We start from the raw sequence: 468 nt of genomic DNA on the forward strand, positions 1-468 counted from the left end.
CACACACACACACACACACACACACACACACACACACACACACACACACACACACACACACACACAGAAAGACATAAATGCAAAAACACAGTGAGACACACACTATCATTCAGGCACACCCTCCTGCAGGAGAAATGTTTTTATTGAAATAGTTTTCTTCTCTGAGCAGAGTTACTCTGTTAGATTCAATAAAGATCATTTTTGTCATTTAACTCAGCAGAAATTATAACAATTTGAATTTTGCCTGTTGTGTTTTCACAGCTGATCTGTTTCACCTGAGCACTGAGGGAACTTTCTGATGCTTTAACTTTGACGGTACAAAATGAATGAGACCGTTTGCAGGAGCTCTGTACAGAGCTGAGTCATGTGGCTCAAATCAGACTTTGTTCTTTGATTTTAGTGTTTTGTTTTAGACAAATGTGTTGTCATCGTGTAAAAACTCGCAGCATAAAAACACACTCAGAGAAC

The sequence above is a fragment of the Austrofundulus limnaeus genome, unplaced genomic scaffold, assembly GCF_001266775.1.
Source record: "Austrofundulus limnaeus strain Quisiro unplaced genomic scaffold, Austrofundulus_limnaeus-1.0 Scaffold1570, whole genome shotgun sequence".
Classification (NCBI taxonomy): Eukaryota; Metazoa; Chordata; class Actinopteri; order Cyprinodontiformes; family Rivulidae; genus Austrofundulus; species Austrofundulus limnaeus.